General features: G+C 41.9%; 1 protein-coding gene across 3 annotated transcripts in view; it reads left to right on the plus strand.

Moving 5' to 3' along the window:
* BMPR1B (bone morphogenetic protein receptor type 1B) overlaps window positions 1-13,691 on the plus strand; it is a 260,490-nt gene that overhangs the window by 163,276 nt on the left and 83,523 nt on the right. The gene's annotated exons all lie outside the window — the stretch shown is intronic.

Below are 13,691 nucleotides of genomic sequence, written 5' to 3' on the forward strand. Positions count from 1 at the left end.
TTCTCAGTCTGCACGACAGGCATCACAGCTAGCGCTGAGCTCCCTTACGGCGCTGAACTCCAGGTCGGGACATTGATAAAGTAGGACGCAGACAGATGTTTGCTGCTGGAACAGATGTGCTGGTCTTAATACGTTACTGCTTATCTGCTGCTGATTACTGCCTTTCTCCAGAAGAGAGGTGGCAAGACCCGTGAGTGCTTCTCATCTGCTTTGGTATAAGCTCGGATATCTTGCCTTAAGCTGCTGCTGAAGGCTGTTTAAACTAAGCCCAGCTGACTTGTCTGCGAAATAGATGGGGGTCTCGCCCGGTTCACTCTAGCTAGTGTTTTGTAAGGAGCGATAACATTTCAGCAGAGACAGAAACGGATGCGATAACTTTCTGCGTGACTTAAAAAATAGCAAAAACCACCTCATAAAAAGATCTCCGCCATGATCTAGATCAAGCAGATAGGAAGGGATGCTACTGTTACATTATATGTAGCTACAAAACCACCATTGACTTAATAACCACATATCTTCCTAGTTTATAACTCTTTAAAGTCATCTTAATCAACCCTTAGGGTTCCTAAAACCTGGAGTCAATGGAAAATATACTGTATTTTCAATTGGCTCATTTTTGTTAGCAGATTTTACCAAGTGTACCAATTTGTATAGCAGCTTCCTCTATTATTCGTGCTGCAGCTCCACACAGAAGTAGAGAAGCAGCATCTTTGCAATTAGGCAAATAAGTAGTGGAGTCAAAGAAACAAACAGCGCTTCAAACATACTCACTGGATTTCAAATAGAGAGTGTTTCTTTAACACAGGTCTGGTTTTGGAGCTGGGAGCAGGGCCTATATTTCAAGAGATGTCAGAAATATCTACTCGTGGGATGCTGTGTGGTACTGTGGCCAGTGTTTGCAAGAAAAAAATGTAAACATCTTAAAGATAAAATATTACGTCCTTCCGTAAAAAGCAAAGGGTGTTTAATTTGTAATGTCGCATGCTTAAATTAATGGAGGTAAGAATACACTGCTAATTAGCGTGACAATTCAGTGGAATTGACCATCTTTACGTACAGCTCATGTTTCATTCAATTCTACTGCCTGATTCCACGGGGTGATTTAAAAAATAATAAGTACATGGGCACTTAAACAGGGTTGGACTGTTTCTTAAATCGTTCTCAAATACACTGTCTCAGCCGGAACAGTAGCTCAGAATTGCTTCTGGAGGTTTCTTGCTTTAAGGTTAGGGGCATTATGTTCCTGTATTGTGTAGACTGCCTGCATGAGTTGCTGCAAAGTTCATTATACTGCTAAGGCTGTCAGTGGTATTTATGGATATTCATGTGCAGTGAACCCTTGAACCTGAACTGGTCATCTGAGCATTGCTTGTAGTTAGAGTTGTGTTTATGCTTAACATTGGTAGCAGTATTTAATTGCTCCCTAGGAAAAATAATTGCAATTTGAACTCAGTCATATAGCAGACAAGGGATTGCGAAAATGCAAGGCTCACAGGAAGGATCGTCCTTATTCCAGTATTAATTATTAGACTTTTGTTTTCAGACTCCTATTTCCAGAGTTTGGGAATGAATGTGGCACAAGTATATAATTCCAACCGCGCCATGTCCCCCTCCTGTTAAAATCGGTAATGGCAAAAATTGCATTATGGAATTAATTTCAAAAATATTTTCCAGGCATTTTTCATGTCAGCTGCAAATGGGAGAAAGGGTGATGATGCCATTTTGCAATAGCGAGGAGTGGAGATCTTGCCGTATACTCATCTGAAGAATTTCTAATTCAAAGTACTGCAACGTTATCCCTGCTAAAGTTTCAGTTCTCATAATATAATATCAGATGATAAAATCCTGCGTAACGTCTGGTATGTCAGCAGAACTGTTATGGTTCTGAGCCCGGTGGTAGTATACGCGTCTTCAGAGTTGCATTTTAGAGCTCTCCTGCCAGTGTAAAGGGAGTTTATATTTCTGTAACTCTAGTGGGGATTCCTTTGGCTTGACACAATCCCGGGAATGTCTTTCAAACCATGTACATACACAGAACAGATGGCTTTCATGGGAAGCAGGAACTACCGTTCAGCATGTAAGATTTTTTTTTTTTTTTCCATGTCTTGGTAGCTTTCTAACTTGAAATAATCCTTCCACAGATACTGTGTAATGGGAACAATGTCTTCATTCTGTCTTTCTCCATCCCTCTCTGGTTTTTTTTCTTTTCCCTGTCAAATTCAAGGAAAAATGCTTTTCTCAGATACTGAGGGTAGAGGGGTTTTTTTTGAGCTTTAAATTCAGTAACTACTGAATTTAAACATTTGGAATGAATGCTGAAATTAAGCCTTAGTGAAGAATTTGACAATACGGGGGACTATTTCCTTCCTGTAGGGAATCAATGCAATCTGACCAAAACTCAGAAATGTAATTATTGACAGAACCCTAGCTACATCTGATTTTTTTTAATGTAATGCATTTTGCTTGTAATTTAATTAAACATGATCAGTTTGTAATATCATATAGCAACATCAGTGAGTGATATGTTGTGATAGAATATGGTATGAAGTGACCACATATGATAATTAAAGATTATGTTTTATCTGATTTTCACACTCTTTCACTTAAAAGGTTGTCACCATAAATGGATAGTTCAATAGTAAATTGGCAGCCCCCTGCAAACATGGACTCGTTAAATGTCTCTGCTTTCTTATAACCATGTGTTTGCCTTCTAAGTCTTGAAGGTCTTATAGGAAATTAGCCTTTTTTTGTTACAAAATAGAAGTAAATAGAACTATTTCTCCTTCTGTTGTGTTACCCGCTCCCCTGCACTCACGTCACTCTGGCAGTCAGTTTCTCAGAGATTTTGTTACTATTTCTGTATCTTGATTAAAGAAAAGATGAGAACAAGCAACCAGATGAAGGAAAATAAGACCATTTCAAAAAAATCTTGTGTGTCGGTATCTTTGTAATAAAATCAGGATTTGACCTTGAAAACATTTCCTAGATACTACCAAGACAAAGAACAGAAGCTGTAAGTTAATATTCAGCTGCCTGTACAATAATGAATTACAACCTAACATTAGAGAGAAAAAATAAGAGTAGCCTATTGTAATTCTTTAATTGAAAATATATCATTGTGGAATTGTTACTTGGATACCACTCGTATTCTTATGGAAATGTGTTTCCTTTTATTAGCAGGTCAATTTATTTGATGATGTTACAGAATTGTAGGTTAATTTTAATCTACTAACCCTGTGTCATGTTGATACTGTCCAGCCACATGTTTTAAATAAGCATGTGACTTCTAGCGTCTAGTTCTTATTTTCCATCTGAACATTTGCAAGTGCCGAGATTAACGTGTTATCTACAGCCAGAGAACTAAATTAGCACATTTTAAAGAAGGTACGTAGAGAGAATATATCAAAAATAGATCAGCCAAAATTAATGAAAAACATGGCAAAACTGAATCTAGACATGAAGTACTTACTATGTTAGACCTGAGTGAATGTAATAGGGACTGAGAGCATAAAACTGTAATGTCTTTCTGAATCACATCTCTTAAAGATAGTGGGGAATCATTCAAGAGAGAAGTACCACTTCTGTGTTTGTTTTGGTTGTGTTAGATTTGGGAGTCTCCCATCAGCTCATCTGAGAGTATGAGAATTACCGCAGCCTGATGATGGTTTAAGGTCATTGAGAGACAATGAAGATACCAGACCCGCATCAGCACGAGCTGACCGAGCCGATGTTGCTGAATCCTCCCGGCCAAACAAAAATTATAGGCGCTACGCTTTAGCCTCTGTCTTGCTTGGAGGTTTTGACAGAGACAGATGGAGTTGGGTTGGAGGCAGGAAAAAAAAAAAGCAACATCAGTTATACTTGGGGAGTTTAACGGTAAAAATTTAGTGAGCTTCCAAGGCTTCCAAGAGCTGCTTCTAATACATCACTGAGTGGCCGGTGCCAGCCTACTGTGATTTCATGGAATAAACGTGTCAGCATGGTTTTGGTGTATGCACGCGCTGCTTTTCGGAGATTGGGCAAAATTCCTTTTGTGGAATTCCTCTGTGGTACCAGAGCTGCCAAGGGACAAACCATCACTATGGATTACCTGAGCAGCCCTTTCAGCGATGACTGGCTGAGGCATGTTCAGCATCGTAAGACTTGTGTGATAATTGTTGGGCTAATTATTCCTGACCAGAGCAAGTACTTCTTTTGGTTGCATTGAGTGGCTGGGAGCTCATTGATTGGCAATCTTCACTTTAAAAGCATATAATAATTAAAAAGTATGTTGTTGCACCATCCAATGAGGCTTATACAAGTAATTAAATTTAATGTGGTTTTTGAGAAGCATATTTGTTCTATGGAACAAAAGTTCTATGAAGCTGGAGCCTGCAGGCCAGGGCAGTGCCCTGCAGCAGAGGAGGTGGTGGCAAGACTTGCAGACTTCCAGTGCATGGAGATTTGCAACCAATTCTATCTTAAATAAGGTGTTACAGATACGCAAAGAGTCTTCATCACTTCAGTGAAGTCTCAGACATCAGAACTGTATCTCAATGGTGAACATGTAGGTTGTGCCGTTAATATTTTCTCCCTTCTGCATTGAGATCTAGGGAGAATTTTCACCTCGCTGGTTAAAAAAACGTGAACTGCAGTAGTAACTCAGACTGCAAACAGCCTACGCTGTGTGCTCCTAAGGGAGCATGTTTTTGAAAGGCAAATTCGGTATAGACCTTAAAAACTGTTTAATTCTCATTCACAGTGCTAGCAGGGTGATCATAAAAAGTGGAACCTATATTTATGGCCTAAATAAGATGATCTCTGCTTTGATCCTGCAAAATCCTAGCATAATGCTCTGCTGCCGAGCCTCATTCCTTCTAATGGCATGAGATATCCCGCATTCCCCCCTCAGTCCTCGGTCTTTCTTCTGCAACCCTCAGCAAGAGAGCACCAGTCGCTGCTGCCTTGGGTGTGGAACGTGCTCACTAGGGACCTGGTTTGTGATTACCAGCTAATTTTATATAGGCCACCCTAGAGCTGGTGGAGACAAATAAATCACTGCAGAGCTGTCCTGGATTTAAGCCACTGAAAGGCCTGTAAAAATATTTATTATCCAGATACCTGAGCTGGCCAGCCCTTTTTAAACTGTCTTAGACTTTTTGCATTGCTCATTTTGGATGGGTTTAGGCAGGCAAGTTGAAAAAGTAGGTTTTGGCAGTCGGAGCAGGAAATGTGTGTTTGCCATTTAAGTGCATGTAAATAGGGAAAAATCCCGTTAAGCTGCAGTTGATGAGACTGTGTACAGTGAAATGAAAACTGACCGTTTTGATAGTAGTAGTTGATGCTATAGAAGTTGAAAGAGAAAAAGGGAAGAGACAGGGAGCTACAGACCAGCCAGTCTCACCTTTGTGCCCAGCAAGATCATGGAGCAGATCCTCCTGGAAACTATGCTAAGGACATGGAAAATAAGGAGGTGATCAGTGACAGCCAGCATGGCTTCACTAAGAGCAAATCATGACTAAGTAATTTGGTGGCCTTCTACGACAGGGTTACAGCATTGGTGGATAAGGGAAGAGCAACTGATACCATCTACCTGGACTTGTGCAAAGCATTTGACACTGTCCCGCATGACATCCTTGCCTCTAAATTGGAGAGACGTGGATTTGACAGATCGACCACTCGGTGGATAAGGAATTTGCTTGATGGTCTCACTCTAAGAGTTGCAGACAAGGTCTCAAGGACTTGGGGGTGGGGGGATGGTTGATGAGAAGCTCAGCTCAGCATGACCTGGCAGTGTGCACTCGCAGCCCAGAAGGCCAACCATATCCTGGGCTGCATCAAAAGAAGTGTGACGAGCAGCAGGTTGAGGGAGGTGATTCTCCCTCTCTGCTTCGCTCTCATGAGATCCAGCCTGGAGTACTGCATCCAACTCTGGGGCCCCCAACATAAGAAGGACATGGAGCTGTTGGAGCGAGTCCAGAGGAGGGCCACAAAGATGATCAGAGGGCTGGAGCACCTCTTCTATGAAGACAGGCTGAGAGAGTTGGGGTGGTTCAGGCTGGAGAAGAGCAAGGTACAAGGACATGTAGTAATAGGTCAAGGGGTAATGGTTCTAAACTGAAAGAGGGTAGATTCAGATTAGATATAAGGAAGAAATTCTTCTCTATGAGAGTGGTGAGGCACTGGAACAGGTTGCCCAGAGAAGCTGTGGCTGCTCCATCCTTGGAAGTGTTTAAGGCCAGGTTGGATGGGGCTTTGGGCAACCTGGTCCAGTGGAAGATTTCCCTGCCCGCAGCAGGGGGGTTGGAAGTAGATGATCTCTGAGGTCCTTTCCAACCCAAACCATTCTATGATTCTAAGTTTATGTAATGGAGCCTAAAAATTGTTCCCATTTCCTCGTAGAGCAGTTTAAGACATCCCAGCTTTTCTTTCTATAACTCCCAATGTCTTGCTTACATCCGCTCATCACCAGCACTGCATGATGGTCCATGAAAATGCTTTCAGGACACTCACAGCATGGATTGTAAGATCTGGTAGAAGACACATCTATAAAATAATCATGCCTTTTTTTCCCCTTGCTTTTGTTTCACTCTCTGTTCCCCCTGGGGAGGTTTTTCTCCTGTTTTTGGCAGTGGCTGAGCTATCTGAGCAGCCAAACTGGCCGTGGAGCCTCCCCCAGAAAGCACAACTCCCCAGCTCCTTTGAGATGAGTACTTCCTAGGCTAGCGGGGAGAGGGACTTGTCTACATTTAAACAGAATGATTTACAGGTAAAAGAGCTTGCTTAGCACATGATTTGTTTTACACACAGAAGATACTGGGGATTACACTTTTAATGCTGTTTTTCAGCTGTAGAGAGACAGCAAAGAGAGCTGCTGCATCTCAGGATTTGTTCCAGCTCTTTGCTTCGGGCCAAGCTTTGGTTCCCCTGCACCCTCGAGCTGCTGAGGGTTGCTCTGCGAGGAGGGCTGTGGGGGACTTTTTTTTTTTTTTTTTTGCACAGAGATTGCTTAAACAGCCAATCCTTGTGGCACTCACCCCAGCGAAGGAAATCCTGTATGAACTGGAAAGTGTTAGAAAGGATTTAATGAGATTATCATGAACTGGTACTTCACAAAAAAATCTTAAACCCGCAAGCAGCTGTGCTGTGTAACTGGGGACAGGTGAAGGAATGTGAAGGACTAAAGAAGCTGTCTATTTATTTAAAGAGGCAGAGCCAAGGGTTGGTTTGTTGGGTTTTTTTTAATTTTTAATATGTATTTTAGCTAAGAGAACACACGCAAGACCTTCTACCAAAAGAAAGGATACTTTTGAAGTCAAATATCTTCAAATGTAGATTTATTTTTAATTATATTGCAGAACCAATACTGAAATTAGTACTTGAAAACTCAGTAGCCCGGTGTACTATGCAAGTTCCTGCTTGCTTAGTTCATCATACCAGTTAGAAGTGACTCAGAGAGGTTATATTGTGTCCACGTCACATTAGGGACTGCTTTGAGGTTTTTGATGTGTCTTCTGTTGTAATACAAAGAATTTAGTAGCAATGGAGTAAAATTTGGTGGTGGTGGTGGTTTTTTTTTCCTAACGTGTGTTTGTGGTAAACTTGTAAATACAGCTGAGATTTATTTTGATGCAAAGGACTGCTTGTGCGTTACATCGAAGTAATGAAATGCGTTTACTTTCTCTGTGTTTGGTTACTTCTGTGGTCTTTGTGCACCTGTCATTAAAGGAAAGTTATAAATAGTGGGTGCACATTATGGCATTAACTTCCCTGGAGGTCTGGGTACATAAAACCAGTGTGCCGCTGTGATTCTTCAGGGTGATCTGCTGTGAAGTCCAATCTACAGAGCAATGTGATTGCAAACAGAGTAGCAGATTGTTTTGCTCAGTAAAAAAAGTGATTTGAACTGAAAATTGTTAACCAGCAACTAAGAGGTATGTAAGAAAAAAATATCCTCTGTGAGCATTTAATGTTGGATTTATTTTGGCAGATGCCTATCTTGAATTTGTAGGACACTTTCCAAATCCATTGGACATGCATTTGGGGGGGATGGGGAGGAATAAATCTATGTCTTTGTCCATTTATTGCTTAGGAGAGTAGCTTGGAGGCTGAAATGCAAACTGTGGTGAAAGGAACTTAGGAAATATGAAATTATGTACTGATAAGATACTGTACTGAGAGACTCTGCCATAGCTTATTTGGTGAGAACACTTTATGTTATAAAAGCATTACCGGTTTTAATGCATGCTTAAAACCCATTACTGTAATTTTTCTCAGTTATAAAAGAAAACAAAATTTACGATAGAGTGTCTTACTGATGTAGGTTTAAACCTTGATGTTTCACGCTTTCAAATTTGCACGTTAGCTGGCGTTACAACCACCTTGAAAGATGTCGCCCAGCAGGGAGATGGTCGGTTTGCCTAACGAAATACCACGCAGGAGTGGACACGCGCATCTCTGCGCGCGTGCTGTTTAAACTCCCTAACGGCGTGCCGAGAATAGGACTGAGCCTGTCTGCCCTTGACCCTTCAACCCTTTCTTCTGGCCAGGCCAGAGGGCTAAATTTAGGTTCCCAGGTGGCGAAAGGGGCTGAAGAGCAGCTGCCAGCTCTGCCTGCGGCAGGCGGGCTCCCGGGGACAGGGGTTTTGGCTCCCCAGTGGGAGGCTGGCTGAAGATCTTGTCTATGGGTGAGCAAGAAAAGCCCTGAAAAAATAGTGTGAATGATTAAAAGAGTTTTTTGAGGGTAGTTACAGCCCTCTCCTTAGTCTCCTCCCCTCTGTATCCAACCATCACACCGAACCATCCATCTCTGTTGGTCTTCCTCTTCTGTTGTCTTGCAGCCTCGTTTGGCGTATTGAGAGGGAAAGGAGAAATGGAGATTTGGGAGGCACGCTGCTTCTGCCGTATTAACCAGGAAGGCAGTGATAAGCTACTTCTGGAATTGGTTTTGGATATGTTAGGCTTTGGAGGAAAGAGTGACTTCAGAGCAGGAAAAGGTAATTATCTGAATTAGCTTAGATCAGAAAGAATCAAGCAAAACCGTGAGAGATTTGCTAAAGTGATACGAATAGGCAGGTTGAAGTATTTTTGGCAAATGCACACCGTCAAATACGAAATCCTGGTATGATTCCTGTATGTCGAATTAACTCTGAGTACAAAAAATATCCTTCTTGTCCTCTTGAACAAGTCAATGTTCTGCTTCACACAGCGAGAAAAGCGAATACAACATCTGGCTCCAAACAATTCAGAGCTGATTTCTGAAAGTGACTGTCTTGCTCAGTGAGTGCCACATCCCTCGAACACTGTGTTTGTATCTGGCACCCCAGCTGATAAAAAGGTGCAGCAGAAATAGATGGGTGACTAAAATATGAGATGAACTATCTCCTAGAGGAGCTAGGAATTTAAAATTTGGGGGCTGGTTAGAGAGGATTTCAATAAGAGGAGACAGAAGAAGGAAAATAAAATAATACCTATAAAAGAGGAGGCAAATTGGATTCTTCCATTTAACCTTTTACATAATAAAAGACAGGAGACATCTCAATGAAATTAAAAAGCGATGCGCTTAAAAATTAATAAAAAGCAAATACCTTTTATTGGAGACAGGAATATGGACAAGCTGAGCTGTTGGTCTGATCCGGTGTGCCAATGCAGAGATCACTACGTTATCTGACCTTTTGGGGATGTCTTTAGCCTTTGCTAGGTGCGGTTTTGTTTTGCCAGAGTCTGAGACATCTGGACACCAGCCTGCTCTGGCTCAACAGCCGGGTAGACACAGTCGCTGTGGTGGTCGCGGTAGATGTATCGCTGTGGGGTGCTCAGTTGTTTGAGCTGATGGTGGCTGTGTGGCTCCCAGTTTGTGGGGGTAACTTCTGGTTGGAGTACCACGTACGGGTCTGTGCAGGTTCTCATTGCGAGATCAGGCAGAATATGACAAAACACTATACATAATTGTTTCTGGTTTGTTAAGTTAAACATGGGTTCAAGCTCCTTTAACTCTCCTAAAAAGACACCTTTTACGATGCTGGCTCCTTACTGAAATACAGTCAGCCTAGCAAGGAGCTTTAGTAAAGGTAAAGATGCATTCTTCCCTCACACATTTAGATTTTGATCCCGCTTGTCAGAGAAATGTGCTGTTATTCCCTAATACGGTAACGCATTTGAAACCAACAAATGAACTTTTAATGGACTGAGCATCTGTATGTGTATGCTTATACTAGTAAAATAAATTAATTTTTTTAAAAAACTTTGTGATCCAAATGCTGTGTAGCCAAAAGCTTTCTAATGAACGCTTCAGTTAAGACTGAACACAGCTTTATAGATAGGAGACTTAGACTTAAATCTCAGCTTTTAGTTAGCATACCATATCCTGATCCCCACATGTGATGAGGTGGATGGTTTGCTGCTTGTATTTTCCAAAGAATGTGGTGCAGCACCTGATGCACAGCCACAGCAGGTCCTCACTAGGAAATGTACCCCCTGAAGGCAGTGAGTGTCCAAACTACTGCTGGGAATGGCTTAAATAAAAATTTAGAGAAACTGGTAGTGGATTTCCCCATGCTATCATCTTGGATATTGTCCCTTTTATTGGAAGCTACTAGATCTTCTCATGCTTGAAAACTACTTCCTTCTCAAGACAGTTTTCCCGTGGCTTAATCCAAAGGTCTCTTGGCAGTGTGCTGCTCCTTTTCTCAAGGATCAGTCACTTTTAACATATAACTGAGAAATAAATGGTTTTAAATTGGAAGGGAAAAACCTCAACCAACCGGCTCTAGAAAAGCAGCAGAACTTCCCCATGATGAGATGCACCATACTGTGAACTGATCTCCCAAAGTGCAGCAACAAACCCTCCATCACTGAGAGCATCTAAAACTGAAAAACAGAGCATATACTGAACTCTTCAGGGCATCCTGTCCAAGGTTTTGGTTGATGAATGTTTGCATTTCATAGTTAGTTATTTCCAGCCACATGAAAAAATGCCTTAGCTCAGTGTTACTGCTGGAGTGGCCAGCTGTGGAAGAAAGTTTACATGGCCTGAGTAGGTTTCAGAGTTAACAAGCACGTTCCAGCAGAGCAACTCATACTGCGTTTTAAGAGTCATTTCATGTTGTCTACAGATGTGGGGAATAAAACATGTTCAAGAGCTAGGTGCGATGGTTTATTGGGGCTGTTTGTTTCCATAAAAGTTTGCAGTCTATAGAGTCTGTTTTGTCTGGAAGGATGATACTGTATGAGAATTTAGGCTTTACAAATTAAGTTGGATGCTGCTGGTAAGTACATTTCAGAGCAGCACATGCATCACCTGCTGTGTGCTCTTATTTCCCCCTGATTCTCATAATTTAAAATAAACGTGCAGACTGAAACAGAAGGTTTATAAACCTAGTTGTAATTCTTGTGAAATCAGGAAAGTTTAAATAGAGGTGTCAGTCATTGCAACAGATTAAATGTTTTAGTGGTTAGCGATGTTTATAATATATTCTTTACAAAAGCACGCCTTACCCTGAGGTAATGCGCGTAAGTATTTGTGTGCGGTGAACAAATGCCGTCGAGGATGCGATTTGCTTTAAGACATGTTTTGAAATTACTCTGGTTTTAGGAATGATTTTGAGAAACTACTTTGTTTTTGTAAATATATGGCAAATAAGAGAGAGAAGGGTTCTGGTTGTTTGGATTTTTTTTTTAAAGGACCTGGCAAGCCCTTTGTTTGCCTTCCCTCCTCCCTACAGACTGCCCCCCCCACCCCCCGCCCCAATTTGTTAAAGACGAATTGTTGCCTGTGGTAACTGCGGAGAATTTGTTGAAAAGCACACTTTTAGAAGACAATGGGCCCCAAATATACTGTGGCACAGCTTTAAACTTTATTAAGTCTGTCTTGGACTACCCTCTCCTCTCCCAAGTTAAAGGGAAAAAAAGTTTGGCAGCCTCCACGCTGTGAGCATGATTGATGCCCACAACATCTGAGGGACTTTTGTGTCCAGCGTGCTCTCCATGAGCGCATAATGTGTGAATACTCAAATAAGGTCAGCCCTTATCAGATGTAATCTAGGCCTGAAAGCAGATCAACGGTGACAGTCATACCCCATAAGTGAGAACACAAATCATCCTTGCATGCTTTGGACAAGTTATGGGATTTTCTCCCTTCTCGCTCCCGTTTTACCCTTTCCGAATGGGGGGGAGGTGACCGAGAGGAGGGGAAACTTTGGCAGATCTCTGGAAAAAAAAGCCCCGCAAACCCCAGAGGAATATGTGCCTGGAATACTAGGCGGCCCTTTCAGCCGTGCCGCAGGGGGCTGGGGGCCGTTTGGAAGGGGGCGGCAGTCCCTGTGCAGGGGCTGGGGTGCGCTGCTCCTCTCGGGGCGGCTGGTGGAGCACCCCACGGGCGGAGCGGGGCTGGAGGGAGGAAACTCAGGCAAAAGAGGTTCAACTCACTGCTCCGCTGCCTTTTAACAGTCTTTTCAGACGTTTCTAAGCACGTCACAGCTTTTGTTGTCTGCCTGTCCCTGGGTTTGAATGCCTCGGTTTTTTCAAAGTGGAGTGAAAGCATCTTTTTATTCTTTTTGAGTTTGCGCTCCACGAATGGGGACGCCGTGTTTCACCACGAAGCGAGTAAAAATATTAGAGAATAGTGCCGTTAAGAATTCATTTCTGCCAGCTTTCATGGAGAAAGCATGGCTAAGCAGGTTTTGTCTGAAGGAAGAGCCTTCTATTTGTGGGTATGACTTATTGTAGTTTAAGTGCTGGATTGGTTTTTTAACTAGGAAAAAAAAAGAGCAGCAATGACATGTTAATTTGGACTTTTTTGATTTGTGCTTCTGTTTAGAAAAGGATTTTAATGGGCAAAGAGCTTTTACAGAACACAAAATATATAGGAAAATAGCATAATTAGCAGGAAGAAATCAAAGATACGGTTACATCATTGATGACATTAACAACTATGGAAACAATGATGTCATCTTCCATGATGTGAAAATATTTTTTCCACATTTATGATAACTTGAAAATTTTCTTTCCATTTTCAGAAATATGATGTCCCTATCAGTGCAAGAATTTGCCACACTTTTCTTGCTTACTTACTCAATATGACTAAGTGTGTAATACTGATGTATCCCCCAGGATTGGGGGGAAGATCCGCGAACGCCGACAAACCCTGTCATTACAGCACATTATTGTTTGCTTCATTTATTTATTTTGCCTTGTGCTCTAATAGCAACAGGAATGCCCTGCTCCTCATTGAAAAGGCACAATAAAGAAGATTCCTTAGTTGCAGCTCACACCTTGAACTCTGAAGACATTAGAGAAACACGAGCAAGATGTGTGTCTGCAAACAGCCTGTTCCATTTGCTTCCCATCACGGAGCTGTCACCTCTTTGCCCTGCTGAATGGGGCGGTATTATTCACATTTAGGTCAGAAACACTGGAATACAGGACAGGAGGGAAATCTCTTGTGTCATCAAATCCATGACCATGGTGTCTCAAGCAACCATATGATGCTTTTCCCCCCCCTCTCTTTTTTTTCTTAGAGAAAGTGATCAACATAGATATTAGAGTAATTCATGCTTTCTTTTTGGCCAGTGTCCCAAGGAGGAATACCACCTGATATCCATATATCCTGTATGGATTTGCAAGAAAACCTAGTTGTGGAAAAGAGTCCTCCTGCCATCCACACCCAAAGAAATACCTATTAGGCACTGGTGGTTAATACTGAACAGATGAAA

This window comes from Grus americana, chromosome 4 (genome assembly GCF_028858705.1).
Source record: "Grus americana isolate bGruAme1 chromosome 4, bGruAme1.mat, whole genome shotgun sequence".
Classification (NCBI taxonomy): Eukaryota; Metazoa; Chordata; class Aves; order Gruiformes; family Gruidae; genus Grus; species Grus americana.